The 25,000-nt window shown below is 46.3% G+C and overlaps 47 non-coding genes across 47 annotated transcripts in view; 41 read left to right on the forward strand and 6 right to left on the reverse strand.

Annotated features, from left to right (window-relative positions):
- trnai-aau (transfer RNA isoleucine (anticodon AAU)) overlaps window positions 1-66 on the forward strand; it is a 74-nt gene extending 8 nt beyond the window's left edge. The window contains exon 1 of the tRNA in view: window positions 1-66. This exon is cut by the window's left edge and continues 8 nt beyond it. This is a non-coding gene — a tRNA (tRNA-Ile).
- Window positions 67-315: 249 nt separating this feature from the next.
- trnaq-cug (transfer RNA glutamine (anticodon CUG)) lies at window positions 316-387 on the forward strand. Its single transcript has one exon. It is a non-coding gene; the product is annotated as a tRNA-Gln (tRNA).
- A 562-nt stretch (window positions 388-949) lies between these two features.
- On the reverse strand, window positions 950-1,022 carry trnaa-agc (transfer RNA alanine (anticodon AGC)). Its single transcript has one exon. It is a non-coding gene; the product is annotated as a tRNA-Ala (tRNA).
- A 94-nt stretch (window positions 1,023-1,116) lies between these two features.
- trnap-agg (transfer RNA proline (anticodon AGG)) lies at window positions 1,117-1,188 on the forward strand. The gene has a single exon. It is a non-coding gene; the product is annotated as a tRNA-Pro (tRNA).
- A 1,334-nt stretch (window positions 1,189-2,522) lies between these two features.
- On the forward strand, window positions 2,523-2,594 carry trnap-ugg (transfer RNA proline (anticodon UGG)). Its single transcript has one exon. It is a non-coding gene; the product is annotated as a tRNA-Pro (tRNA).
- Window positions 2,595-2,683: 89 nt separating this feature from the next.
- trnai-aau (transfer RNA isoleucine (anticodon AAU)) lies at window positions 2,684-2,757 on the forward strand. The gene has a single exon. It is a non-coding gene; the product is annotated as a tRNA-Ile (tRNA).
- An 80-nt stretch (window positions 2,758-2,837) lies between these two features.
- On the forward strand, window positions 2,838-2,910 carry trnaf-gaa (transfer RNA phenylalanine (anticodon GAA)). Its single transcript has one exon. It is a non-coding gene; the product is annotated as a tRNA-Phe (tRNA).
- A 96-nt stretch (window positions 2,911-3,006) lies between these two features.
- Window positions 3,007-3,078, forward strand: trnaq-cug (transfer RNA glutamine (anticodon CUG)). The gene has a single exon. It is a non-coding gene; the product is annotated as a tRNA-Gln (tRNA).
- Window positions 3,079-3,640: 562 nt separating this feature from the next.
- trnaa-agc (transfer RNA alanine (anticodon AGC)) lies at window positions 3,641-3,713 on the reverse strand. The gene has a single exon. It is a non-coding gene; the product is annotated as a tRNA-Ala (tRNA).
- Window positions 3,714-5,213: 1,500 nt separating this feature from the next.
- Window positions 5,214-5,285, forward strand: trnap-ugg (transfer RNA proline (anticodon UGG)). The gene has a single exon. It is a non-coding gene; the product is annotated as a tRNA-Pro (tRNA).
- Window positions 5,286-5,374: 89 nt separating this feature from the next.
- trnai-aau (transfer RNA isoleucine (anticodon AAU)) lies at window positions 5,375-5,448 on the forward strand. Its single transcript has one exon. It is a non-coding gene; the product is annotated as a tRNA-Ile (tRNA).
- Window positions 5,449-5,528: 80 nt separating this feature from the next.
- On the forward strand, window positions 5,529-5,601 carry trnaf-gaa (transfer RNA phenylalanine (anticodon GAA)). Its single transcript has one exon. It is a non-coding gene; the product is annotated as a tRNA-Phe (tRNA).
- Window positions 5,602-5,697: 96 nt separating this feature from the next.
- On the forward strand, window positions 5,698-5,769 carry trnaq-cug (transfer RNA glutamine (anticodon CUG)). The gene has a single exon. It is a non-coding gene; the product is annotated as a tRNA-Gln (tRNA).
- A 562-nt stretch (window positions 5,770-6,331) lies between these two features.
- Window positions 6,332-6,404, reverse strand: trnaa-agc (transfer RNA alanine (anticodon AGC)). The gene has a single exon. It is a non-coding gene; the product is annotated as a tRNA-Ala (tRNA).
- Window positions 6,405-6,498: 94 nt separating this feature from the next.
- On the forward strand, window positions 6,499-6,570 carry trnap-agg (transfer RNA proline (anticodon AGG)). Its single transcript has one exon. It is a non-coding gene; the product is annotated as a tRNA-Pro (tRNA).
- Window positions 6,571-7,704: 1,134 nt separating this feature from the next.
- On the forward strand, window positions 7,705-7,776 carry trnap-ugg (transfer RNA proline (anticodon UGG)). Its single transcript has one exon. It is a non-coding gene; the product is annotated as a tRNA-Pro (tRNA).
- An 89-nt stretch (window positions 7,777-7,865) lies between these two features.
- On the forward strand, window positions 7,866-7,939 carry trnai-aau (transfer RNA isoleucine (anticodon AAU)). The gene has a single exon. It is a non-coding gene; the product is annotated as a tRNA-Ile (tRNA).
- Window positions 7,940-8,019: 80 nt separating this feature from the next.
- On the forward strand, window positions 8,020-8,092 carry trnaf-gaa (transfer RNA phenylalanine (anticodon GAA)). Its single transcript has one exon. It is a non-coding gene; the product is annotated as a tRNA-Phe (tRNA).
- Window positions 8,093-8,188: 96 nt separating this feature from the next.
- Window positions 8,189-8,260, forward strand: trnaq-cug (transfer RNA glutamine (anticodon CUG)). The gene has a single exon. It is a non-coding gene; the product is annotated as a tRNA-Gln (tRNA).
- Window positions 8,261-9,859: 1,599 nt separating this feature from the next.
- On the forward strand, window positions 9,860-9,931 carry trnap-ugg (transfer RNA proline (anticodon UGG)). The gene has a single exon. It is a non-coding gene; the product is annotated as a tRNA-Pro (tRNA).
- Window positions 9,932-10,020: 89 nt separating this feature from the next.
- trnai-aau (transfer RNA isoleucine (anticodon AAU)) lies at window positions 10,021-10,094 on the forward strand. The gene has a single exon. It is a non-coding gene; the product is annotated as a tRNA-Ile (tRNA).
- An 80-nt stretch (window positions 10,095-10,174) lies between these two features.
- Window positions 10,175-10,247, forward strand: trnaf-gaa (transfer RNA phenylalanine (anticodon GAA)). Its single transcript has one exon. It is a non-coding gene; the product is annotated as a tRNA-Phe (tRNA).
- Window positions 10,248-10,343: 96 nt separating this feature from the next.
- Window positions 10,344-10,415, forward strand: trnaq-cug (transfer RNA glutamine (anticodon CUG)). Its single transcript has one exon. It is a non-coding gene; the product is annotated as a tRNA-Gln (tRNA).
- A 1,058-nt stretch (window positions 10,416-11,473) lies between these two features.
- On the reverse strand, window positions 11,474-11,546 carry trnaa-agc (transfer RNA alanine (anticodon AGC)). The gene has a single exon. It is a non-coding gene; the product is annotated as a tRNA-Ala (tRNA).
- Window positions 11,547-11,640: 94 nt separating this feature from the next.
- trnap-agg (transfer RNA proline (anticodon AGG)) lies at window positions 11,641-11,712 on the forward strand. The gene has a single exon. It is a non-coding gene; the product is annotated as a tRNA-Pro (tRNA).
- Window positions 11,713-13,046: 1,334 nt separating this feature from the next.
- trnap-ugg (transfer RNA proline (anticodon UGG)) lies at window positions 13,047-13,118 on the forward strand. Its single transcript has one exon. It is a non-coding gene; the product is annotated as a tRNA-Pro (tRNA).
- An 89-nt stretch (window positions 13,119-13,207) lies between these two features.
- On the forward strand, window positions 13,208-13,281 carry trnai-aau (transfer RNA isoleucine (anticodon AAU)). Its single transcript has one exon. It is a non-coding gene; the product is annotated as a tRNA-Ile (tRNA).
- An 80-nt stretch (window positions 13,282-13,361) lies between these two features.
- Window positions 13,362-13,434, forward strand: trnaf-gaa (transfer RNA phenylalanine (anticodon GAA)). Its single transcript has one exon. It is a non-coding gene; the product is annotated as a tRNA-Phe (tRNA).
- A 96-nt stretch (window positions 13,435-13,530) lies between these two features.
- trnaq-cug (transfer RNA glutamine (anticodon CUG)) lies at window positions 13,531-13,602 on the forward strand. The gene has a single exon. It is a non-coding gene; the product is annotated as a tRNA-Gln (tRNA).
- Window positions 13,603-14,660: 1,058 nt separating this feature from the next.
- On the reverse strand, window positions 14,661-14,733 carry trnaa-agc (transfer RNA alanine (anticodon AGC)). Its single transcript has one exon. It is a non-coding gene; the product is annotated as a tRNA-Ala (tRNA).
- Window positions 14,734-14,827: 94 nt separating this feature from the next.
- Window positions 14,828-14,899, forward strand: trnap-agg (transfer RNA proline (anticodon AGG)). Its single transcript has one exon. It is a non-coding gene; the product is annotated as a tRNA-Pro (tRNA).
- A 1,334-nt stretch (window positions 14,900-16,233) lies between these two features.
- On the forward strand, window positions 16,234-16,305 carry trnap-ugg (transfer RNA proline (anticodon UGG)). The gene has a single exon. It is a non-coding gene; the product is annotated as a tRNA-Pro (tRNA).
- Window positions 16,306-16,394: 89 nt separating this feature from the next.
- On the forward strand, window positions 16,395-16,468 carry trnai-aau (transfer RNA isoleucine (anticodon AAU)). Its single transcript has one exon. It is a non-coding gene; the product is annotated as a tRNA-Ile (tRNA).
- A 79-nt stretch (window positions 16,469-16,547) lies between these two features.
- On the forward strand, window positions 16,548-16,620 carry trnaf-gaa (transfer RNA phenylalanine (anticodon GAA)). Its single transcript has one exon. It is a non-coding gene; the product is annotated as a tRNA-Phe (tRNA).
- A 99-nt stretch (window positions 16,621-16,719) lies between these two features.
- On the forward strand, window positions 16,720-16,791 carry trnaq-cug (transfer RNA glutamine (anticodon CUG)). The gene has a single exon. It is a non-coding gene; the product is annotated as a tRNA-Gln (tRNA).
- A 730-nt stretch (window positions 16,792-17,521) lies between these two features.
- trnap-agg (transfer RNA proline (anticodon AGG)) lies at window positions 17,522-17,593 on the forward strand. The gene has a single exon. It is a non-coding gene; the product is annotated as a tRNA-Pro (tRNA).
- Window positions 17,594-18,652: 1,059 nt separating this feature from the next.
- On the forward strand, window positions 18,653-18,724 carry trnaq-cug (transfer RNA glutamine (anticodon CUG)). Its single transcript has one exon. It is a non-coding gene; the product is annotated as a tRNA-Gln (tRNA).
- Window positions 18,725-20,859: 2,135 nt separating this feature from the next.
- On the forward strand, window positions 20,860-20,931 carry trnap-ugg (transfer RNA proline (anticodon UGG)). The gene has a single exon. It is a non-coding gene; the product is annotated as a tRNA-Pro (tRNA).
- An 89-nt stretch (window positions 20,932-21,020) lies between these two features.
- On the forward strand, window positions 21,021-21,094 carry trnai-aau (transfer RNA isoleucine (anticodon AAU)). The gene has a single exon. It is a non-coding gene; the product is annotated as a tRNA-Ile (tRNA).
- An 80-nt stretch (window positions 21,095-21,174) lies between these two features.
- trnaf-gaa (transfer RNA phenylalanine (anticodon GAA)) lies at window positions 21,175-21,247 on the forward strand. The gene has a single exon. It is a non-coding gene; the product is annotated as a tRNA-Phe (tRNA).
- Window positions 21,248-21,343: 96 nt separating this feature from the next.
- On the forward strand, window positions 21,344-21,415 carry trnaq-cug (transfer RNA glutamine (anticodon CUG)). Its single transcript has one exon. It is a non-coding gene; the product is annotated as a tRNA-Gln (tRNA).
- Window positions 21,416-22,473: 1,058 nt separating this feature from the next.
- On the reverse strand, window positions 22,474-22,546 carry trnaa-agc (transfer RNA alanine (anticodon AGC)). The gene has a single exon. It is a non-coding gene; the product is annotated as a tRNA-Ala (tRNA).
- Window positions 22,547-22,640: 94 nt separating this feature from the next.
- On the forward strand, window positions 22,641-22,712 carry trnap-agg (transfer RNA proline (anticodon AGG)). The gene has a single exon. It is a non-coding gene; the product is annotated as a tRNA-Pro (tRNA).
- A 1,334-nt stretch (window positions 22,713-24,046) lies between these two features.
- On the forward strand, window positions 24,047-24,118 carry trnap-ugg (transfer RNA proline (anticodon UGG)). Its single transcript has one exon. It is a non-coding gene; the product is annotated as a tRNA-Pro (tRNA).
- Window positions 24,119-24,207: 89 nt separating this feature from the next.
- On the forward strand, window positions 24,208-24,281 carry trnai-aau (transfer RNA isoleucine (anticodon AAU)). The gene has a single exon. It is a non-coding gene; the product is annotated as a tRNA-Ile (tRNA).
- Window positions 24,282-24,361: 80 nt separating this feature from the next.
- Window positions 24,362-24,434, forward strand: trnaf-gaa (transfer RNA phenylalanine (anticodon GAA)). The gene has a single exon. It is a non-coding gene; the product is annotated as a tRNA-Phe (tRNA).
- A 96-nt stretch (window positions 24,435-24,530) lies between these two features.
- Window positions 24,531-24,602, forward strand: trnaq-cug (transfer RNA glutamine (anticodon CUG)). Its single transcript has one exon. It is a non-coding gene; the product is annotated as a tRNA-Gln (tRNA).
- The last annotated feature ends 398 nt before the right edge of the window (window positions 24,603-25,000 follow it).

Genomic DNA, 25,000 nt, shown 5'->3' on the forward strand with positions numbered 1-25,000 from the left:
AGCTCAGTTGGTTAGAGCGTGGTGCTAATAACGCCAAGGTCGCGGGTTCGATCCCCGTACGGGCCAAGGTTTCTCTTTGCCTCCTTTTGCCGACTGCTATATTGCTGTGATTTGTGATGAAAATTCCTGCTGGGAGCATGTTTGTGGCCGAAAGAGCTCAGTTGGGAGAGCGTTAGACTGAAGATCTAAAGGTCCCTGGTTCGATCCCGGGTTTCGGCATTGGTGGCAGCCTTTTGAGAGTTTGTATGACTGAAGCTCCCTATCCGAGTGTCCTTTTCTCCGTGACCCAGTGGGTCAGACGCTAATTCAAAGAGTGGTTCCATGGTGTAATGGTTAGCACTCTGGACTCTGAATCCAGCGATCCGAGTTCAAATCTCGGTGGGACCTGTAAGAGTTTTTGGGTATCCAAGGGAACAGCGTTTGTTACCCCAAAACAACCCCCCTGCCCTTTAAGCCTTTTTACCAGAGCACTCAGGCTCTAGACAAAAATGAGTTAGTTCAAGCAACATTGAGCACTTTTTCTGATCACCCTGGCGGTGGGCCAACAACTCACAAGTCGCAAAATTTCAGCAAACACAAGGACATTACAATGAAGCAAATTAAACATGTACGAAAACATAGAATAAATGAAAAATGCATTGACGTTTAGGACAAAGGAAACACACAGCTCATGTGTACAGGCCAAAGGAAACACACAGCTCTTGTGTACAATCTGACAATGAAATGCATTAAAAAGACTTACCAGAAATGACACGAAGACAAATGAACATTGAAAGAAAATGATTCCAATTTTAAATGGCAACAAAATGCTCTTGGAGTGTTAAGCTCCTGCTCCATGTTGCTTTGTGAAATAACATCCGTATCGGAGACGTTCATGTGTGGACCCAACGTGAAGCTTCACGCTTCCGGTCTGTGACATCAGAGCAATTAACAACAAACCACAATCACGTGGAGAATGCGGGCATCGATCCCGCTACCTCTCGCATGCTAAGCGAGCGCTCTACCATTTGAGCTAATTCCCCTACCTCTGTCTTGGGAATGCTTTGGCTTGTTGGAAGCTGGCTGCTATGTGGTGGGAAAATGTTTGCCAGGGGGGCGGGGTGGCACGCTTTGAGTGGCTCGTTGGTCTAGGGGTATGATTCTTGCTTAGGGTGCGAGAGGTCCCGGGTTCAAATCCCGGACGAGCCCCTCTTTAGACTCGTCCCTCGGAGCTTTAACCCACAACGCCGATGTGTATGGCAATATTGGCAGGAAAGGAATGTCAACGAGAAACCCGCAAAGGACGTCAGGGACTCTCAGCGACACCTCCGCCTTTGGTCTTGTCAGGTCGAAACCGTGTCCGAGGTCGTCTTCAGTTTGTTAACCCCTAGACGATCCCCCTACCCTTTAAGCTTTCTACCGGAGGGCTTGCTGTTTTAACAAGCGATGAGTTGATTTCAAACAACACAATTGACTCAACCTGAAAAATGACCCAGGCTATTTGTCCTACTCCCTCCTGGCCGGGAAAGGCACATCATCCTGGCCACTGGGTAGGTACCCTGAGGTGCCTGGAGCTATGATACTTAAATATACAACCAGGCTAGTGATGCATGGTGTCCAATTTAGTTACCGGATGATTTATCAGAATTTTCTCCTAAAATCTAAGATCAACACTTGGAAAATGCGATAAGGACATGGCTTCTAAGATGTTACTTGACGTTAAAACTACACTAAGTGTTGGGATGCCCCTTTTAATAAAGGTGTTTGGGCCGACACAGTTGCCACCCCAAACAGAGCACAGCTGCCTCACAGCAAGAAGTTCCCCTGTTCAAGCCCTGGCTGGGTCAGGAGGCCTCTCTGTTTGGGGTGTACATGTTCTCCTTCAGTCAGCATGGAATTACTCTGGGCACTGCGTTACTTGGTTTCCTTAAACAGTCCAAAAACAACAGACACTTTGATCTATACACACACACAAACCGAGGGAAGGGCAATTTGACATCTCCAATTCACGTAACCTGCATTTCTGACTTTGCCAAAAACCAGTTCTCGCCATGAATATAGCCTTAGATTAAAAATAAATGAACATATTTATCTATTCCAGTTTCTCCAATCAAAACAAATATTAATGCTATACCTTACAGACCATGTCAAATAATTTTGTTTCCATCTATGTTGCAACAGTTTTGCAAAGGACTTTTTCTGTGCTGAAATGACTGTGACCCTGTGAACAAATCATTGATGGGTTTGGGTGATGAGTGTTTTGCTCAGAGCCTGTAATCCATAACAAAGGTGTTCAGCTGGGTTCAGGTCCGAGATTTATGCAGACCAGTCGAGTTCTCTCACACCATTTCAAATATTAAGCAATAAGCATGTACTCATATCGATAAGTGCTTATTTTGACACCAGCCCAACACTAGGGCTCATTGTGGCTAAACAGAGGAGCAGGACCAAACAGGCCCAGCCCAAGGAACTGCTTTAGGAAGCTGGTGACTGTGTTGTGGTCACATGTTTCCCAGTGGCACGGCAAAAAGACAGCACGGCTTGGCTCGTTGGTCTAGGGGTATGATTCTCGCTTTGGGTGCGAGAGGTCCCGGGTTCAAATCCCGGACGAGTCCTTGTTTAGCCTTGCTTCTTGATGCTGCTACACTGTGGAACATTCATGTCAGTCTTGGCAGAGACCGGAGCTGGTCCGTGGCTGTTCCGTGGCCGGTTAGCTCAGTTGGTTAGAGCGTGGTGCTAATAACGCCAAGGTCGCGGGTTCGATCCCCGTACGGGCCAAGGTTTCTCTTTGCCTCCTTTTGCCGACTGCTATATTGCTGTGATTTGTGATGAAAATTCCTGCCGGGAGCGTCTTTGTGGCCGAAATAGCTCAGTTGGGAGAGCGTTAGACTGAAGATCTAAAGGTCCCTGGTTCGATCCCGGGTTTCGGCATTGATGGCAGCCTTTTGAGAGTTTGTATGACTGAAGCTCCCTATCCGAGTGTCCTTTTCTCCGTGACCCAGTGGGTCAGACGCTAATTCAAAGAGTGGTTCCATGGTGTAATGGTTAGCACTCTGGACTCTGAATCCAGCGATCCGAGTTCAAATCTCGGTGGGACCTGTAAGAGTTTTTGGGTATCCAAGGGAACAGCGTTTGTTACCCCAAAACAACCCCCCTGCCCTTTAAGCCTTTTTACCAGAGCACTCAGGCTCTAGACAAAAATGAGTTAGTTCAAGCAACATTGAGCACTTTTTCTGATCACCCTGGCGGTGGGCCAACAACTCACAAGTCGCAAAATTTCAGCAAACACAAGGACATTACAATGAAGCAAATTAAACATGTACGAAAACATAGAATAAATGAAAAATGCATTGACGTTTAGGACAAAGGAAACACACAGCTCATGTGTACAGGCCAAAGGAAACACACAGCTCTTGTGTACAATCTGACAATGAAATGCATTAAAAAGACTTACCAGAAATGACACGAAGACAAATGAACATTGAAAGAAAATGATTCCAATTTTAAATGGCAACAAAATGCTCTTGGAGTGTTAAGCTCCTGCTCCATGTTGCTTTGTGAAATAACATCCGTATCGGAGACGTTCATGTGTGGACCCAACGTGAAGCTTCACGCTTCCGGTCTGTGACATCAGAGCAATTAACAACAAACCACAATCACGTGGAGAATGCGGGCATCGATCCCGCTACCTCTCGCATGCTAAGCGAGCGCTCTACCATTTGAGCTAATTCCCCTACCTCTGTCTTGGGAATGCTTTGGCTTGTTGGAAGCTGGCTGCTATGTGGTGGGAAAAGGTTTGCCAGGGGGGCGGGGTGGCACGCTTTGAGTGGCTCGTTGGTCTAGGGGTATGATTCTTGCTTAGGGTGCGAGAGGTCCCGGGTTCAAATCCCGGACGAACCCCTCTTTAGACTCGTCCCTCGGAGCTTTAACCCACAACGCTGATGTGTATGGCAATATTGGCAGGAAAGGAATGTCAACGAGAAACCCGCAAAGGACGTCAGGGACTCTCAGCGACACCTCCGCCTTTGGTCTTGTCAGGTCGAAACCGTGTCCGAGGTCGTCTTCAGTTTGTTAATCCCTAGACGATCCCCCTACCCTTTAAGCTTTCTACCGGAGGGCTTGCTGTTTTAACAAGCGATGAGTTGATTTCAAACAACACAATTGACTCAACCTGAAAAATGACCCAGGCTATTTGTCCTACTCCCTCCTGGCCGGGAAAGGCACATCATCCTGGCCACTGGGTAGGTACCCTGAGGTGCCTGGAGCTATGATACTTAAATATACAACCAGGCTAGTGATGCATGGTGTCCAATTTAGTTACCGGATGATTTATCAGAATTTTCTCCTAAAATCTAAGATCAACACTTGGAAAATGCGATAAGGACATGGCTTCTAAGATGTTACTTGACGTTAAAACTACATTAAGTGTTGGGATGCCCCTTTTAATAAAGGTGTTTGGGCCGACACAGTTGCCACCCCAAACAGAGCACAGCTGCCTCACAGCAAGAAGTTCCCCTGTTCAAGCCCTGGCTGGGTCAGGAGGCCTCTCTGTTTGGGGTGTACATGTTCTCCTTCAGTCAGCATGGAATTACTCTGGGCACTGCGTTACTTGGTTTCCTTAAACAGTCCAAAAACAACAGACACTTTGATCTATACACACACACAAACCGAGGGAAGGGCAATTTGACATCTCCAATTCACGTAACCTGCATTTCTGACTTTGCCAAAAAACAGTTCTCGCCATGAATATAGCCTTAGATTAAAAATAAATGAACATATTTATCTATTCCAGTTTCTCCAATCAAAACAAATATTAATGCTATACCTTACAGACCATGTCAAATAATTTTGTTTCCATCTATGTTGCAACAGTTTTGCAAAGGACTTTTTCTGTGCTGAAATGACTGTGACCCTGTGAACAAATCATTGATGGGTTTGGGTGATGAGTGTTTTGCTCAGGGCCTGTAATCCATAACAAAGGTGTTCAGCTGGGTTCAGGTCCGAGATTTATGCAGACCAGTCGAGTTCTCTCACACCATTTCAAATATTAAGCAATAAGCATGTACTTATATCGATAAGTGCTTATTTTGACACCAGCCCAACACTAGGGCTCATTGTGGCTAAACAGAGGAGCAGGACCAAACAGGCCCAGCCCAAGGAACTGCTTGAGGAAGCTGGTGACTGTGTTGTGGTCACATGTTTCCCAGTGGCACGGCAAAAAGACAGCACGGCTTGGCTCGTTGGTCTAGGGGTATGATTCTCGCTTTGGGTGCGAGAGGTCCCGGGTTCAAATCCCGGACGAGCCCTTGTTTAGCCTTGCTTCTTGATGCTGCTACACTGTGGAACATTCATGTCAGTCTTGGCAGAGACCGGAGCTGGTCCGTGGCTGTTCCGTGGCCGGTTAGCTCAGTTGGTTAGAGCGTGGTGCTAATAACGCCAAGGTCGCGGGTTCGATCCCCGTACGGGCCAAGGTTTCTCTTTGCCTCCTTTTGCCGACTGCTATATTGCTGTGATTTGTGATGAAAATTCCTGCCGGGAGCATCTTTGTGGCCGAAATAGCTCAGTTGGGAGAGCGTTAGACTGAAGATCTAAAGGTCCCTGGTTCGATCCCGGGTTTCGGCATTGATGGCAGCCTTTTGAGAGTTTGTATGACTGAAGCTCCCTATCCGAGTGTCCTTTTCTCCGTGACCCAGTGGGTCAGACGCTAATTCAAAGAGTGGTTCCATGGTGTAATGGTTAGCACTCTGGACTCTGAATCCAGCGATCCGAGTTCAAATCTCGGTGGGACCTGTAAGAGTTTTTGGGTATCCAAGGGAACAGCGTTTGTTACCCCAAAACAACCCCCCTGCCCTTTAAGCCTTTTTACCAGAGCACTCAGGCTCTAGACAAAAATGAGTTAGTTCAAGCAACATTGAGCACTTTTTCTGATCACCCTGGCGGTGGGCCAACAACTCACAAGTCGCAAAATTTCAGCAAACACAAGGACATTACAATGAAGCAAATTAAACATGTACGAAAACATAGAATAAATGAAAAATGCATTGACGTTTAGGACAAAGGAAACACACAGCTCATGTGTACAGGCCAAAGGAAACACACAGCTCTTGTGTACAATCTGACAATGAAATGCATTAAAAAGACTTACCAGAAATGACACGAAGACAAATGAACATTGAAAGAAAATGATTCCAATTTAAAATGGCAACAAAATGCTCTTGGAGTGTTAAGCTCCTGCTCCATGTTGCTTTGTGAAATAACATCTGTATCGGAAACGTTCATGTGTGGACCCAACGTGAAGCTTCACGCTTCCGGTCTGTGACATCAGAGCAATTAACAACAAACCACAATCACGTGGAGAATGCGGGCATCGATCCCGCTACCTCTCGCATGCTAAGCGAGCGCTCTACCATTTGAGCTAATTCCCCTACCTCTGTCTTGTGAATGCTTTGGCTTGTTGGAAGCTGGCTGCTATGTGGTGGGAAAATGTTTGCCAGGGGGGCGGGGTGGCACGCTTTGAGTGGCTCGTTGGTCTAGGGGTATGATTCTCGCTTAGGGTGCGAGAGGTCCCGGGTTCAAATCCCGGACGAGCCCCTCTTTAGACTCGTCCCTCGGAGCTTTAACCCACAACGCCGCTGTGTTTATGGCAATATTGGCAGGAAAGGAATGGAATGTCAACGAGAAACCCGCAAAGGACGTCAGGGACTCTCAGCGACACCTCCGCCTTTGGTCTTGTCAGGTCGAAACCGTGTCCGAGGTCGTCTTCTGTTTGTTAACCCCTAGACGATCCCCCTACCCTTTAAGCTTTCTACCGGAGGGCTTGCTGTTTTAACAAGCGATGAGTTGATTTCAAACAACACAATTGACTCAACCTGAAAAATGACCCAGGCTATTTGTCCTACTCCCTCCTGGCCGGGAAAGGCACATCATCCTGGCCACTGGGTAGGTACCCTGAGGTGCCTGGAGCTATGATACTTAAATATACAACCAGGCTAGTGATGCATGGTGTCCAATTTAGTTACCGGATGATTTATCAGAATTTTCTCCTAAAATCTAAGATCAACACTTGGAAAATGCGATAAGGACATGGCTTCTAAGATGTTACTTGACGTTAAAACTACACTAAGTGTTGGGATGCCCCTTTTAATAAAGGTGTTTGGGCCGACACAGTTGCCACCCCAAACAGAGCACAGCTGCCTCAGAGCAAGAAGTTCCCCTGTTCAAGCCCTGGCTGAGTCAGGAGGCCTCTCTGTTTGGGGTGTACATGTTCTCCTTCAGTCAGCATGGAATTACTCTGGGCACTGCGTTACTTGGTTTCCTTAAACAGTCCAAAAACAACAGACACTTTGATCTATACACACACACAAACCGAGGGAAGGGCAATTTGACATCTCCAATTCACGTAACCTGCATTTCTGACTTTGCCAAAAACCAGTTCTCGCCATGAATATAGCCTTAGATTAAAAATAAATGAACATATTTATCTATTCCAGTTTCTCCAATCAAAACAAATATTAATGCTATACCTTACAGACCATGTCAAATAATTTTGTTTCCATCTATGTTGCAACAGTTTTGCAAAAGACTTTTTCTGTGCTGAAATGACTGTGACCCTGTGAACAAATCATTGATGGGTTTGGGTGATGAGTGTTTTGCTCAGAGCCTGTAATCCATAACAAAGGTGTTCAGCTGGGTTCAGGTCCGAGATTTATGCAGACAGCACGGCTTGGCTCGTTGGTCTAGGGGTATGATTCTCGCTTTGGGTGCGAGAGGTCCCGGGTTCAAATCCCGGACGAGCCCTTGTTTAGCCTTGCTTCTTGATGCTGCTACACTGTGGAACATTCATGTCAGTCTTGGCAGAGACCGGAGCTGGTCCGTGGCTGTTCCGTGGCCGGTTAGCTCAGTTGGTTAGAGCGTGGTGCTAATAACGCCAAGGTCGCGGGTTCGATCCCCGTACGGGCCAAGGTTTCTCTTTGCCTCCTTTTGCCGACTGCTATATTGCTGTGATTTGTGATGAAAATTCCTGCTGGGAGCATCTTTGTGGCCGAAATAGCTCAGTTGGGAGAGCGTTAGACTGAAGATCTAAAGGTCCCTGGTTCGATCCCGGGTTTCGGCATTGGTGGCAGCCTTTTGAGAGTTTGTATGACTGAAGCTCCCTATCCGAGTGTCCTTTTCTCCGTGACCCAGTGGGTCAGACGCTAATTCAAAGAGTGGTTCCATGGTGTAATGGTTAGCACTCTGGACTCTGAATCCAGCGATCCGAGTTCAAATCTCGGTGGGACCTGTAAGAGTTTTTGGGTATCCAAGGGAACAGCGTTTGTTACCCCAAAACAACCCCCCTGCCCTTTAAGCCTTTTTACCAGAGCACTCAGGCTCTAGACAAAAATGAGTTAGTTCAAGCAACATTGAGCACTTTTTCTGATCACCCTGGCGGTGGGCCAACAACTCACAAGTCGCAAAATTTCAGCAAACACAAGGACATTACAATGAAGCAAATTAAACATGTACGAAAACATAGAATAAATGAAAAATGCATTGACGTTTAGGACAAAGGAAACACACAGCTCATGTGTACAGGCCAAAGGAAACACACAGCTCTTGTGTACAATCAGGAAAGGAATGTCAACGAGAAACCCGCAAAGGACGTCAGGGACTCTCAGCGACACCTCCGCCTTTGGTCTTGTCAGGTCGAAACCGTGTCCGAGGTCGTCTTCAGTTTGTTAACCCCTAGACGATCCCCCTACCCTTTAAGCTTTCTACCGGAGGGCTTGCTGTTTTAACAAGCGATGAGTTGATTTCAAACAACACAATTGACTCAACCTGAAAAATGACCCAGGCTATTTGTCCTACTCCCTCCTGGCCGGGAAAGGCACATCATCCTGGCCACTGGGTAGGTACCCTGAGGTGCCTGGAGCTATGATACTTAAATATACAACCAGGCTAGTGATGCATGGTGTCCAATTTAGTTACCGGATGATTTATCAGAATTTTCTCCTAAAATCTAAGATCAACACTTGGAAAATGCGATAAGGACATGGCTTCTAAGATGTTACTTGACGTTAAAACTACACTAAGTGTTGGGATGCCCCTTTTAATAAAGGTGTTTGGGCCGACACAGTTGCCACCCCAAACAGAGCACAGCTGCCTCACAGCAAGAAGTTCCCCTGTTCAAGCCCTGGCTGGGTCAGGAGGCCTCTCTGTTTGGGGTGTACATGTTCTCCTTCAGTCAGCATGGAATTACTCTGGGCACTGCGTTACTTGGTTTCCTTAAACAGTCCAAAAACAACAGACACTTTGATCTATACACACACACAAACCGAGGGAAGGGCAATTTGACATCTCCAATTCACGTAACCTGCATTTCTGACTTTGCCAAAAACCAGTTCTCGCCATGAATATAGCCTTAGATTAAAAATAAATGAACATATTTATCTATTCCAGTTTCTCCAATCAAAACAAATATTAATGCTATACCTTACAGACCATGTCAAATAATTTTGTTTCCATCTATGTTGCAACAGTTTTGCAAAGGACTTTTTCTGTGCTGAAATGACTGTGACCCTGTGAACAAATCATTGATGGGTTTGGGTGATGAGTGTTTTGCTCAGAGCCTGTAATCCATAACAAAGGTGTTCAGCTGGGTTCAGGTCCGAGATTTATGCAGACCAGTCGAGTTCTCTCACACCATTTCAAATATTAAGCAATAAGCATGTACTTATATCGATAAGTGCTTATTTTGACACCAGCCCAACACTAGGGCTCATTGTGGCTAAACAGAGGAGCAGGACCAAACAGGCCCAGCCCAAGGAACTGCTTTAGGAAGCTGGTGACTGTGTTGTGGTCACATGTTTCCCAGTGGCACGGCAAAAAGACAGCACGGCTTGGCTCGTTGGTCTAGGGGTATGATTCTCGCTTTGGGTGCGAGAGGTCCCGGGTTCAAATCCCGGACGAGTCCTTGTTTAGCCTTGCTTCTTGATGCTGCTACACTGTGGAACATTCATGTCAGTCTTGGCAGAGACCGGAGCTGGTCCGTGGCTGTTCCGTGGCCGGTTAGCTCAGTTGGTTAGAGCGTGGTGCTAATAACGCCAAGGTCGCGGGTTCGATCCCCGTACGGGCCAAGGTTTCTCTTTGCCTCCTTTTGCCGACTGCTATATTGCTGTGATTTGTGATGAAAATTCCTGCCGGGAGCGTCTTTGTGGCCGAAATAGCTCAGTTGGGAGAGCGTTAGACTGAAGATCTAAAGGTCCCTGGTTCGATCCCGGGTTTCGGCATTGATGGCAGCCTTTTGAGAGTTTGTATGACTGAAGCTCCCTATCCGAGTGTCCTTTTCTCCGTGACCCAGTGGGTCAGACGCTAATTCAAAGAGTGGTTCCATGGTGTAATGGTTAGCACTCTGGACTCTGAATCCAGCGATCCGAGTTCAAATCTCGGTGGGACCTGTAAGAGTTTTTGGGTATCCAAGGGAACAGCGTTTGTTACCCCAAAACAACCCCCCTGCCCTTTAAGCCTTTTTACCAGAGCACTCAGGCTCTAGACAAAAATGAGTTAGTTCAAGCAACATTGAGCACTTTTTCTGATCACCCTGGCGGTGGGCCAACAACTCACAAGTCGCAAAATTTCAGCAAACACAAGGACATTACAATGAAGCAAATTAAACATGTACGAAAACATAGAATAAATGAAAAATGCATTGACGTTTAGGACAAAGGAAACACACAGCTCATGTGTACAGGCCAAAGGAAACACACAGCTCTTGTGTACAATCTGACAATGAAATGCATTAACTCTTTCCCCGCCATTGACGAGATATCTCGTCAATTAAGAGAAAACGCTTCCCCGCCAATGACGAGATATTCCGTCTTTCCGCAATACCGCTTTTATCCACCAGGTGGCGCACTTCCGCAACTTATACAACCCGGAAGTATTGCCCTCTGACAAGCTGCTACATGTCCGTGTCTGTTTTAAAGATCGCTCTGAATGGGAACTCTATCAAAAGTCCGTCACAAACATGGAATTATCTCTGCTTTTTGCTCAAAATGTGGTGTTTTTGCAGAAACCTACCCATATTCAAAAGCTGATTACAAAAGAACCACTCAAGGTAGGATGAAACGGTTTTTTTTGTTTGAAAGCAGAGGGTCTGTTCTTTCATTTGATATATTGTATGTTTATATATCTGAAGAAGAACATTTTCTGGAAGGCATTAAACTTTGGTGAAAATCATGAAAAACGCTGGCGCTGGCTGGCAACTTTTTTTAAAAATGCTGGCGGTGAAAGAGTTAAAAAAACTTACCAGAAATGACACGAAGACAAATGAACATTGAAAGAAAATGATTCCAATTTTAAATGGCAACAAAATGCTCTTGGAGTGTTAAGCTCCTGCTCCATGTTGCTTTGTGAAATAACATCCGTATCGGAGACGTTCATGTGTGGACCCAACGTGAAGCTTCACGCTTCCGGTCTGTGACATCAGAGCAATTAACAACAAACCACAATCACGTGGAGAATGCGGGCATCGATCCCGCTACCTCTCGCATGCTAAGCGAGCGCTCTACCATTTGAGCTAATTCCCCTACCTCTGTCTTGTGAATGCTTTGGCTTGTTGGAAGCTGGCTGCTATGTGGTGGGAAAATGTTTGCCAGGGGGGCGGGCTGGCACGCTTTGAGTGGCTCGTTGGTCTAGGGGTATGATTCTCGCTTAGGGTGCGAGAGGTCCCGGGTTCAAATCCCAGACGAGCCCCTCTTTAGGCTCGTCCCTCGGAGCTTTAACCCACAACGCCGCTGTGTATGGCAATATTGGCAGGAAAGGAATGTCAACGAGAAACCCGCAAAGGACGTCAGGGACTCTCAGCGACACCTCCGCCTTTGGTCTTGTCAGGTCGAAACCGTGTCCGAGGTCGTCTTCAGTTTGTTAACCCCTAGACGATCCCCCTACCCTTTAAGCTTTCTACCGGAGGGCTTGCTGTTTTAACAAGCGATGAGTTGATTTCAAACAACACAATTGACTCAACCTGAAAAATGACCCAGGCTATTTGTCCTACTCCCTCCTGGCCGGGAAAGGCACATCATCCTGGCCACTGGGTAGGTACCCTGAGGTGCCTGGAGCTATGATACTTAAATATACAACCAGGCTAGTGATGCATGGTGTCCAATTTAGTTACCGGATGATTTATCAGAATTTTCTCCTAAAATCTAAGATCAACACTTGGAAAATGCGATAAGGACATGGCTTCTAAGATGTTACTTGACGTTAAAACTACACTAAGTGTTGGGATGCCCCTTTTAATAAAGGTGTTTGGGCCGACACAGTTGCCACCCCAAACAGAGCACAGCTGCCTCACAGCAAGAAGTTCCCCTGTTCAAGCCCTGGCTGGGTCAGGAGGCCTCTCTGTTTGGGGTGTACATGTTCTCCTTCAGTCAGCATGGAATTACTCTGGGCACTGCGTTACTTGGTTTCCTTAAACAGTCCAAAAACAACAGACACTTTGATCTATACACACACACAAACCGAGGGAAGGGCAATTTGACATCTCCAATTCACGTAACCTGCATTTCTGACTTTGCCAAAAACCAGTTCTCGCCATGAATATAGCCTTAGATTAAAAATAAATGAACATATTTATCTATTCCAGTTTCTCCAATCAAAACAAATATTAATGCTATACCTTACAGACCATGTCAAATAATTTTGTTTCCATCTATGTTGCAACAGTTTTGCAAAGGACTTTTTCTGTGCTGAAATGACTGTGACCCTGTGAACAAATCATTGATGGGTTTGGGTGATGAGTGTTTTGCTCAGAGCCTGTAATCCATAACAAAGGTGTTCAGCTGGGTTCAGGTCCGAGATTTATGCAGACCAGTCGAGTTCTCTCACACCATTTCAAATATTAAGCAATAAGCATGTACTTATATCGATAAGTGCTTATTTTGACACCAGCCCAACACTAGGGCTCATTGTGGCTAAACAGAGGAGCAGGACCAAACAGGCCCAGCCCAAGGAACTGCTTTAGGAAGCTGGTGACTGTGTTGTGGTCACATGTTTCCCAGTGGCACGGCAAAAAGACAGCACGGCTTGGCTCGTTGGTCTAGGGGTATGATTCTCGCTTTGGGTGCGAGAGGTCCCGGGTTCAAATCCCGGACGAGTCCTTGTTTAGCCTTGCTTCTTGATGCTGCTACACTGTGGAACATTCATGTCAGTCTTGGCAGAGACCGGAGCTGGTTCGTGGCTGTTCCGTGGCCGGTTAGCTCAGTTGGTTAGAGCGTGGTGCTAATAACGCCAAGGTCGCGGGTTCGATCCCCGTACGGGCCAAGGTTTCTCTTTGCCTCCTTTTGCCGACTGCTATATTGCTGTGATTTGTGATGAAAATTCCTGCCGGGAGCATCTTTGTGGCCGAAATAGCTCAGTTGGGAGAGCGTTAGACTGAAGATCTAAAGGTCCCTGGTTCGATCCCGGGTTTCGGCATTGATGGCAGCCTTTTGAGAGTTTGTATGACTGAAGCTCCCTATCCGAGTGTCCTTTTCTCCGTGACCCAGTGGGTCAGACGCTAATTCAAAGAGTGGTTCCATGGTGTAATGGTTAGCACTCTGGACTCTGAATCCAGCGATCCGAGTTCAAATCTTGGTGGGACCTGTAAGAGTTTTTGGGTATCCAAGGGAACAGCGTTTGTTACCCCAAAACAACCCCCCTGCCCTTTAAGCCTTTTTACCAGAGCACTCAGGCTCTAGACAAAAATGAGTTAGTTCAAGCAACATTGAGCACTTTTTCTGATCACCCTGGCGGTGGGCCAACAACTCACAAGTCGCAAAATTTCAGCAAACACAAGGACATTACAATGAAGCAAATTAAACATGTACGAAAACATAGAATAAATGAAAAATGCATTGACGTTTAGGACAAAGGAAACACACAGCTCATGTGTACAGGCCAAAGGAAACACACAGCTCTTGTGTACAATCTGACAATGAAATGCATTAACTCTTTCCCCGCCATTGACGAGATATCTCGTCAAATAAGAGAAAACGCTTCCCCGCCAATGACGAGATATTCCGTCTTTCCGCAATACCGCTTTTATCCACCAGGTGGCGCACTTCCGCAACTTATACAACCCGGAAGTATTGCCCTCTGACAAGCTGCTGCATGTCCGTGTCTGTTTTAAAGATCGCTCTGAATGGGAACTCTATCAAAAGTCCGTCACAAACATGGAATTATCTCTGCTTTTTGCTCAAAATGTGGTGTTTTTGCAGAAACCTACCCATATTCAAAAGCTGATTACAAAAGAACTACTCAAGGTAGGATGAAACGGTTTTTTTTGTTTGAAAGCAGAGGGTCTGTTCTTTCATTTGGTATATTGTATGTTTATATATCTGAAGAAGAACATTTTCTGGAAGGCATTAAACTTTGGTGAAAATCATGAAAAACGCTGGCGCTGGCTGGCAACTTTTTTTAAAAATGCTGGCGGTGAAAGAGTTAAAAAAACTTACCAGAAATGACACGAAGACAAATGAACATTGAAAGAAAATGATTCCAATTTTAAATGGCAACAAAATGCTCTTGGAGTGTTAAGCTCCTGCTCCATGTTGCTTTGTGAAATAACATCCGTATCGGAGACGTTCATGTGTGGACCCAACGTGAAGCTTCACGCTTCCGTTCTGTGACATCAGAGCAATTAACAACAAACCACAATCACGTGGAGAATGCGGGCATCGATCCCGCTACCTCTCGCATGCTAAGCGAGCGCTCTACCATTTGAGCTAATTCCCCTACCTCTGTCTTGTGAATGCTTTGGCTTGTTGGAAGCTGGCTGCTATGTGGTGGGAAAATGTTTGCCAGGGGGGCGGGCTGGCACGCTTTGAGTGGCTCGTTGGTCTAGGGGTATGATTCTCGCTTAGGGTGCGAGAGGTCCCGGGTTCAAATCCCAGACGAGCCCCTCTTTAGGCTCGTCCCTCGGAGCTTTAACCCACAACGCCGCTGTGTATGGCAATATTGGCAGGAAAGGAATGTCAACGAGAAACCCGCAAAGGACGTCAGGGACTCTCAGCGACACCTCCGCCTTTGGTCTTGTCAGGTCGAAACCGTGTCCGAGGTCGTCTTCAGTTTGTTAACCCCTAGACGATCCCCCTACCCTTTAAGCTTTCTACCGGAGGGCTTGCTGTTTTAACAAGCGATGAGTTGATTTCAAACAACACAATTGACTCAACCTGAAAAATGACCCAGGCTATTTGTCCTACTCCCTCCTGGCCGGGAAAGGCACATCATCCTGGCCACTGGGTAGGTACCCTGAGGTGCCTGGAGCTATGATACTTAAATATACAACCAGGCTAGTGATGCATGGTGTCCAATTTAGTTACCGGATGATTTATCAGAATTTTCTCCTAAAATCTAAGATCAACACTTGGAAAATGCGATAAGGACATGGCTTCTAAGATGTTACTTGACGTTAAAACTACACTAAGTGTTGGGATGCCCCTTTTAATAAAGGTGTTTGGGCCGACACAGTTGCCACCCCAAACAGAGCACAGCTGCCTCACAGCAAGAAGTTCCCCTGTTCAAGCCCTGGCTGGGTCAGGAGGCCTCTCTGTTTGGGGTGTACATGTTCTCCTTCAGTCAGCATGGAATTACTCTGGGCACTGCGTTACTTGGTTTCCTTAAACAGTCCAAAAACAACAGACACTTTGATCTATACACACACACAAACCGAGGGAAGGGCAATTTGACATCTCCAATTCACGTAACCTGCATTTCTGACTTTGCCAAAAACCAGTTCTCGCCATGAATATAGCCTTAGATTAAAAATAAATGAACATATTTATCTATTCCAGTTTCTCCAATCAAAACAAATATTAATGCTATACCTTACAGACCATGTCAAATAATTTTGTTTCCATCTATGTTGCAACAGTTTTGCAAAGGACTTTTTCTGTGCTGAAATGACTGTGACCCTGTGAACAAATCATTGATGGGTTTGGGTGATGAGTGTTTTGCTCAGAGCCTGTAATCCATAACAAAGGTGTTCAGCTGGGTTCAGGTCCGAGATTTATGCAGACCAGTCGAGTTCTCTCACACCATTTCAAATATTAAGCAATAAGCATGTACTCATATCGATAAGTGCTTATTTTGACACCAGCCCAACACTAGGGCTCATTGTGGCTAAACAGAGGAGCAGGACCAAACAGGCCCAGCCCAAGGAACTGCTTGAGGAAGCTGGTGACTGTGTTGTGGTCACATGTTTCCCAGTGGCACGGCAAAAAGACAGCACGGCTTGGCTCGTTGGTCTAGGGGTATGATTCTCGCTTTGGGTGCGAGAGGTCCCGGGTTCAAATCCCGGACTAGCCCTTGTTTAGCCTTGCTTCTTGATGCTGCCACACTGTGGAACATTCATGTCAGTCTTGGCAGAGACCGGAGCTGTTCCGTGGCCGTTCCGTGGCCGGTTAGCTCAGTTGGTTAGAGCGTGGTGCTAATAACGCCAAGGTCGCGGGTTCGATCCCCGTACGGGCCAAGGTTTCTCTTTGCCTCCTTTTGCCGACTGCTATATTGCTGTGATTTGTGATGAAAATTCCTGCCAGGAGTACTTTGTGGCCGAAATAGCTCAGATGGGAGAGCGTTAGACTGAAGATCTAAAGGTCCCTGGTTCGATCCCAGGTTTCGGCATTGATGGCAGCATCCTTTTGAGAGTTTGTATGACTGAAGCTCCCTATCCGAGTGTCCTTTTCTCCGTGACCCAGTGGGTCAGACGCTAATTCAAAGAGTGGTTCCATGGTGTAATGGTTAGCACTCTGGACTCTGAATCCAGCAATCCGAGTTCAAATCTCGGTGGGACCTGTAAGAGTTTTTGGGTATCCAAGGGAACAGCGTTTGTTACCCCAAAACAACCCCCCTGCCCTTTAAGCCTTTTTACCAGAGCACTCAGGCTCTAGACAAAAATTAGTTAGTTCTAGCAACATTGAGCACTTTTTCTGATCACCCTGGCGGTGGGCCAACAACTCACAAGTCGCAAAATTTCAGCAAACACAAGGACATTACAATGAAGCAAATTAAACATGTACGAAAACATAGAATAAATGAAAAATGCATTGACGTTTAGGACAAAGGAAACACACAGCTCATGTGTACAGGCCAAAGGAAACACACAGCTCTTGTGTACAATCTGACAATGAAATGCATTAAAAAGACTTACCAGAAATGACACGAAGACAAATGAACATTGAAAGAAAATGATTCCAATTTTTAAATGGCAACAAAATGCTCTTGGAGTGTTAAGCTCCTGCTCCATGTTGCTTTGTGAAATAACATCCGTATCGGAGACGTTCATGTGTGGACCCAACGTGAAGCTTCACGCTTCCGGTCTGTGACATCAGAGCAATTAACAACAAATCACAATCACGTGGAGAACGCAGGCATCGATCCCGCTACCTCTCACATGCTAAGCGAGCGCTCTACCATTTGAGCTAATTCCCCTACCTCTGTCTTGTGAATGCTTTGGCTTGTTGGAAGCTGGCTGCTATGTGGTGGGAAAATGTTTGCCAGTGGGGCGGGGTGGCACGCTTTGAGTGGCTCGTTGGTCTAGGGGTATGATTCTCGCTTAGGGTGCGAGAGGTCCCGGGTTCAAATCCCGGACAAGCCCCTCTTTAGACTCGTCCCTCGGAGCTTTAACCCACAACGCCGCTGTGTATGGCAATATTGGCAGGAAAGGAATGTCAACGAGAAACCCGCAAAGGACGTCAGGGACTCTCAGCGACACCTCCGCCTTTGGTCTTGTCAGGTCGAAACCGTGTCCGAGGTCGTCTTCAGTTTGTTAACCCCTAGACGATCCCCCTACCCTTTAAGCTTTCTACCGGAGGGCTTGCTGTTTTAACAAGCGATGAGTTGATTTCAAACAACACAATTGACTCAACCTGAAAAATGACCCAGGCTATTTGTCCTACTCCCTCCTGGCCGGGAAAGGCACATCATCCTGGCCACTGGGTAGGTACCCTGAGGTGCCTGGAGCTATGATACTTAAATATACAACCAGGCTAGTGATGCATGGTGTCCAATTTAGTTACCGGATGATTTATCAGAATTTTCTCCTAAAATCTAAGATCAACACTTGGAAAATGCGATAAGGACATGGCTTCTAAGATGTTACTTGACGTTAAAACTACACTAAGTGTTGGGATGCCCCTTTTAATAAAGGTGTTTGGGCCGACACAGTTGCCACCCCAAACAGAGCACAGCTGCCTCACAGCAAGAAGTTCCCCTGTTCAAGCCCTGGCTGGGTCAGGAGGCCTCTCTGTTTGGGGTGTACATGTTCTCCTTCAGTCAGCATGGAATTACTCTGGGCACTGCGTTACTTGGTTTCCTTAAACAGTCCAAAAACAACAGACACTTTGATCTATACACACACACAAACCGAGGGAAGGGCAATTTGACATCTCCAATTCACGTAACCTGCATTTCTGACTTTGCCTCCTTTTGCCGACTGCTATATTGCTGTGATTTGTGATGAAAATTCCTGCCGGGAGCATCTTTGTGGCCGAAATAGCTCAGTTGGGAGAGCGTTAGACTGAAGATCTAAAGGTCCCTGGTTCGATCCCGGGTTTCAGCATTGATGGCAGCCTTTTGAGAGTTTGTATGACTGAAGCTCCCTATCCGAGTGTCCTTTTCTCCGTGACCCAGTGGGTCAGACGCTAATTCAAAGAGTGGTTCCATGGTGTAATGGTTAGCACTCTGGACTCTGAATCCAGCGATCCGAGTTCAAATCTCGGTGGGACCTGTAAGAGTTTTTGGGTATCCAAGGGAACAGCGTTTGTTACCCCAAAACAACCCCCCTGCCCTTTAAGCCTTTTTACCAGAGCACTCAGGCTCTAGACAAAAATGAGTTAGTTCAAGCAACATTGAGCACTTTTTCTGATCACCCTGGCGGTGGGCCAACAACTCACAAGTCGCAAAATTTCAGCAAACACAAGGACATTACAATGAAGCAAATTAAACATGTACGAAAACATAGAATAAATGAAAAATGCATTGACGTTTAGGACAAAGGAAACACACAGCTCATGTGTACAGGCCAAAGGAAACACACAGCTCTTGTGTACAATCTGACAATGAAATGCATTAAAAAGACTTACCAGAAATGACACGAAGACAAATGAACATTGAAAGAAAATGATTCCAATTTTAAATGGCAACAAAATGCTCTTGGAGTGTTAAGCTCCTGCTCCATGTTGCTTTGTGAAATAACATCCGTATCGGAGACGTTCATGTGTGGACCCAACGTGAAGCTTCACGCTTCCGGTCTGTGACATCAGAGCAATTAACAACAAACCACAATCACGTGGAGAATGCGGGCATCGATCCCGCTACCTCTCGCATGCTAAGCGAGCTCTCTACCATCTGAGCTAATTCCCCTACCTCTGTCTTGTGAATGCTTTGGCTTTTTGGAAGCTGGCTGCTATGTGGTGGGAAAATGTTTGCCAGGGGGGCGGGGTGGCACGCTTTGAGTGGCTCGTTGGTCTAGGGGTATGATTCTTGCTTAGGGTGCGAGAGGTCCCGCGTTCAAATCCCGGACGAGCCCCTCTTTAGACTCGTCCCTCGGAGCTTTAACCCACAACGCCGATGTGTATGGCAATATTGGCAGGAAAGGAATGTCAACGAGAAACCCGCAAAGGACGTCAGGGGCTCTCAGCGACACCTCCGCCTTTGGTCTTGTCAGGTCGAAACCGTGTCCGAGGTCGTCTTCAGTTTGTTAACCCCTAGACGATCCCCCTACCCTTTAAGCTTTCTACCGGAGGGCTTGCTGTTTTAACAAGCGATGAGTTGATTTCAAACAACACAATTGACTCAACCTGAAAAATGACCCAGGCTATTTGTCCTACTCCCTCCTGGCCGGGAAAGGCACATCATCCTGGCCACTGGGTAGGTACCCTGAGGTGCCTGGAGCTATGATACTTAAATATACAACCAGGCTAGTGATGCATGGTGTCCAATTTAGTTACCGGATGATTTATCAGAATTTTCTCCTAAAATCTAAGATCAACACTTGGAAAATGCGATAAGGACATGGCTTCTAAGATGTTACTTGACGTTAAAACTACATTAAGTGTTGGGATGCCCCTTTTAATAAAGGTGTTTGGGCCGACACAGTTGCCACCCCAAACAGAGCACAGCTGCCTCACAGCAAGAAGTTCCCCTGTTCAAGCCCTGGCTGGGTCAGGAGGCCTCTCTGTTTGGGGTGTACATGTTCTCCTTCAGTCAGCATGGAATTACTCTGGGCACTGCGTTACTTGGTTTCCTTAAACAGTCCAAAAACAACAGACACTTTGATCTATACACACACACAAACCGAGGGAAGGGCAATTTGACATCTCCAATTCACGTAACCTGCATTTCTGACTTTGCCAAAAACCAGTTCTCGCCATGAATATAGCCTTAGATTAAAAATAAATGAACATATTTATCTATTCCAGTTTCTCCAATCAAAACAAATATTAATGCTATACCTTACAGACCATGTCAAATAATTTTGTTTCCATCTATGTTGCAACAGTTTTGCAAAGGACTTTTTCTGTGCTGAAATGACTGTGACCCTGTGAACAAATCATTGATGGGTTTGGGTGATGAGTGTTTTGCTCAGAGCCTGTAATCCATAACAAAGGTGTTCAGCTGGGTTCAGGTCCGAGATTTATGCAGACCAGTCGAGTTCTCTCACACCATTTCAAATATTAAGCAATAAGCATGTACTTATATCGATAAGTGCTTATTTTGACACCAGCCCAACACTAGGGCTCATTGTGGCTAAACAGAGGAGCAGGACCAAACAGGCCCAGCCCAAGGAACTGCTTTAGGAAGCTGGTGACTGTGTTGTGGTCACATGTTTCCCAGTGGCACGGCAAAAAGACAGCACGGCTTGGCTCGTTGGTCTAGGGGTATGATTCTCGCTTTGGGTGCGAGAGGTCCCGGGTTCAAATCCCGGACGAGCCCTTGTTTAGCCTTGCTTCTTGATGCTGCTACACTGTGGAACATTCATGTCAGTCTTGGCAGAGACCGGAGCTGGTCCGTGGCTGTTCCGTGGCCGGTTAGCTCAGTTGGTTAGAGCGTGGTGCTAATAACGCCAAGGTCGCGGGTTCGATCCCCGTACGGGCCAAGGTTTCTATTTGCCTCCTTTTGCCGACTGCTATATTGCTGTGATTTGTGATGAAAATTCCTGCTGGGAGCATCTTTGTGGCCGAAATAGCTCAGTTGGGAGAGCGTTAGACTGAAGATCTAAAGGTCCCTGGTTCGATCCCGGGTTTCGGCATTGGTGGCAGCCTTTTGAGAGTTTGTATGACTGAAGCTCCCTATCCGAGTGTCCTTTTCTCCGTGACCCAGTGGGTCAGACGCTAATTCAAAGAGTGGTTCCATGGTGTAATGGTTAGCACTCTGGACTCTGAATCCAGCGATCCGAGTTCAAATCTCGGTGGGACCTGTAAGAGTTTTTGGGTATCCAAGGGAACAGCGTTTGTTACCCCAAAACAACCCCCCTGCCCTTTAAGCCTTTTTACCAGAGCACTCAGGCTCTAGACAAAAATGAGTTAGTTCAAGCAACATTGAGCACTTTTTCTGATCACCCTGGCGGTGGGCCAACAACTCACAAGTCGCAAAATTTCAGCAAACACAAGGACATTACAATGAAGCAAATTAAACATGTACGAAAACATAGAATAAATGAAAAATGCATTGACGTTTAGGACAAAGGAAACACACAGCTCATGTGTACAGGCCAAAGGAAACACACAGCTCTTGTGTACAATCTGACAATGAAATGCATTAACTCTTTCCCCGCCATTGACGAGATATCTCGTCAATTAAGAGAAAACGCTTCCCCGCCAATGACGAGATATTCCATCTTTCCGCAATACCGCTTTTATCCACCAGGTGGCGCACTTCCGCAACTTATACAACCCGGAAGTATTGCCCTCTGACAAGCTGCTGCATGTCCGTGTCTGTTTTAAAGATCGCTCTGAATGGGAACTCTATCAAAAGTCCGTCACAAACATGGAATTATCTCTGCTTTTTGCTCAAAATGTGGTGTTTTTGCAGAAACCTACCCATATTCAAAAGCTGATTACAAAAGAACTACTCAAGGTAGGATGAAACGGTTTTTTTTGTTTGAAAGCAGAGGGTCTGATCTTTCATTTGGTTTATTGTATGTTTATATATCTGAAGAAGAACATTTTCTGGAAGGCATTAAACTTTGGTGAAAATCATGAAAAACGCTGGCGCTGGCTGGCAACTTTTTTTAAAAATGCTGGCGGTGAAAGAGTTAAAAAAACTTACCAGAAATGACACGAAGACAAATGAACATTGAAAGAAAATGATTCCAATTTTAAATGGCAACAAAATGCTCTTGGAGTGTTAAGCTCCTGCTCCATGTTGCTTTGTGAAATAACATCCGTATCGGAGACGTTCATGTGTGGACCCAACGTGAAGCTTCACGCTTCCGGTCTGTGACATCAGAGCAATTAACAACAAACCACAATCACGTGGAGAATGCGGGCATCGATCCCGCTACCTCTCGCATGCTAAGCGAGCGCTCTACCATTTGAGCTAATTCCCCTACCTCTGTCTTGTGAATGCTTTGGCTTGTTGGAAGCTGGCTGCTATGTGGTGGGAAAATGTTTGCCAGGGGGGCGGGCTGGCACGCTTTGAGTGGCTCGTTGGTCTAGGGGTATGATTCTCGCTTAGGGTGCGAGAGGTCCCGGGTTCAAATCCCAGACGAGCCCCTCTTTAGGCTCGTCCCTCGGAGCTTTAACCCACAACGCCGCTGTGTATGGCAATATTGGCAGGAAAGGAATGTCAACGAGAAACCCGCAAAGGACGTCAGGGACTCTCAGCGACACCTCCGCCTTTGGTCTTGTCAGGTCGAAACCGTGTCCGAGGTCGTCTTCAGTTTGTTAACCCCTAGACGATCCCCCTACCCTTTAAGCTTTCTACCGGAGGGCTTGCTGTTTTAACAAGCGATGAGTTGATTTCAAACAACACAATTGACTCAACCTGAAAAATGACCCAGGCTATTTGTCCTACTCCCTCCTGGCCGGGAAAGGCACATCATCCTGGCCACTGGGTAGGTACCCTGAGGTGCCTGGAGCTATGATACTTAAATATACAACCAGGCTAGTGATGCATGGTGTCCAATTTAGTTACCGGATGATTTATCAGAATTTTCTCCTAAAATCTAAGATCAACACTTGGAAAATGCGATAAGGACATGGCTTCTAAGATGTTACTTGACGTTAAAACTACACTAAGTGTTGGGATGCCCCTTTTAATAAAGGTGTTTGGGCCGACACAGTTGCCACCCCAAACAGAGCACAGCTGCCTCACAGCAAGAAGTTCCCCTGTTCAAGCCCTGGCTGGGTCAGGAGGCCTCTCTGTTTGGGGTGTACATGTTCTCCTTCAGTCAGCATGGAATTACTCTGGGCACTGCGTTACTTGGTTTCCTTAAACAGTCCAAAAACAACAGACACTTTGATCTATACACACACACAAACCGAGGGAAGGGCAATTTGACATCTCCAATTCACGTAACCTGCATTTCTGACTTTGCCAAAAACCAGTTCTCGCCATGAATATAGCCTTAGATTAAAAATAAATGAACATATTTATCTATTCCAGTTTCTCCAATCAAAACAAATATTAATGCTATACCTTACAGACCATGTCAAATAATTTTGTTTCCATCTATGTTGCAACAGTTTTGCAAAGGACTTTTTCTGTGCTGAAATGACTGTGACCCTGTGAACAAATCATTGATGGGTTTGGGTGATGAGTGTTTTGCTCAGAGCCTGTAATCCATAACAAAGGTGTTCAGCTGGGTTCAGGTCCGAGATTTATGCAGACCAGTCGAGTTCTCTCACACCATTTCAAATATTAAGCAATAAGCATGTACTCATATCGATAAGTGCTTATTTTGACACCAGCCCAACACTAGGGCTCATTGTGGCTAAACAGAGGAGCAGGACCAAACAGGCCCAGCCCAAGGAACTGCTTGAGGAAGCTGGTGACTGTGTTGTGGTCACATGTTTCCCAGTGGCACGGCAAAAAGACAGCACGGCTTGGCTCGTTGGTCTAGGGGTATGATTCTCGCTTTGGGTGCGAGAGGTCCCGGGTTCAAATCCCGGACTAGCCCTTGTTTAGCCTTGCTTCTTGATGCTGCCACACTGTGGAACATTCATGTCAGTCTTGGCAGAGACCGGAGCTGTTCCGTGGCCGTTCCGTGGCCGGTTAGCTCAGTTGGTTAGAGCGTGGTGCTAATAACGCCAAGGTCGCGGGTTCGATCCCCGTACGGGCCAAGGTTTCTCTTTGCCTCCTTTTGCCGACTGCTATATTGCTGTGATTTGTGATGAAAATTCCTGCTGGGAGCATCTTTGTGGCCGAAATAGCTCAGTTGGGAGAGCGTTAGACTGAAGATCTAAAGGTCCCTGGTTCGATCCCGGGTTTCGGCATTGGTGGCAGCCTTTTGAGAGTTTGTATGACTGAAGCTCCCTATCCGAGTGTCCTTTTCTCCGTGACCCAGTGGGTCAGACGCTAATTCAAAGAGTGGTTCCATGGTGTAATGGTTAGCACTCTGGACTCTGAATCCAGCGATCCGAGTTCAAATCTCGGTGGGACCTGTAAGAGTTTTTGGGTATCCAAGGGAACAGCGTTTGTTACCCCAAAACAACCCCCCTGCCCTTTAAGCCTTTTTACCAGAGCACTCAGGCTCTAGACAAAAATGAGTTAGTTCAAGCAACATTGAGCACTTTTTCTGATCACCCTGGCGGTGGGCCAACAACTCACAAGTCGCAAAATTTCAGCAAACACAAGGACATTACAATGAAGCAAATTAAACATGTACGAAAACATAGAATAAATGAAAAATGCATTGACGTTTAGGACAAAGGAAACACACAGCTCATGTGTACAGGCCAAAGGAAACACACAGCTCTTGTGTACAATCTGACAATGAAATGCATTAAAAAGACTTACCAGAAATGACACGAAGACAAATGAACATTGAAAGAAAATGATT

This window comes from Misgurnus anguillicaudatus, chromosome 20, assembly GCF_027580225.2.
Source record: "Misgurnus anguillicaudatus chromosome 20, ASM2758022v2, whole genome shotgun sequence".
Classification (NCBI taxonomy): domain Eukaryota; kingdom Metazoa; phylum Chordata; class Actinopteri; order Cypriniformes; family Cobitidae; genus Misgurnus; species Misgurnus anguillicaudatus.